Raw genomic sequence first — 420 nt, 5'->3', positions numbered from 1 at the left:
AATGGCATGGTTGGAACACCATGAGCCATGGATTGATTGGAGGTCAAAGACCTTGGGCACTACGCGCACGTCTCGTGGTGGAGCTTTGGCGAGTCATGAACCCACTTCTGCTAGGAGACAAAGGCGCTTAAGGTGAGAGCACTAGACCGAGACGGTCAAAGTGCTAGACATTGAAATATCCGAGTTGGTAGACACCAACGGTGCATTGGACAGGAGTCTCGAGCGTGGCTTGCGGGCTGATCGTGGAGTGGCACGTAGCCCACTGAGCGATGCTCAAGTTTTGGAGCAGTCGCCGCAAGTCATGCGTGACATGGTCGGCCAAGGGCCGAGGCATCGAGGGCGAGGCCCCCGTGATGCACGTGAATTGGCACGTAAACCACTGAGTACTGCTTGTTGCGAAGCAGACGCTGCATGCCATTG

This window comes from Plasmopara halstedii (genome assembly GCF_900000015.1).
Source record: "Plasmopara halstedii genome assembly, contig: Scaffold_3060, whole genome shotgun sequence".
NCBI classification, from domain to species: Eukaryota; Oomycota; class Peronosporomycetes; order Peronosporales; family Peronosporaceae; genus Plasmopara; species Plasmopara halstedii.
The sequence above is the reverse complement of the archived record's forward strand: the minus strand, read 5'-3'. Positions refer to the sequence as shown.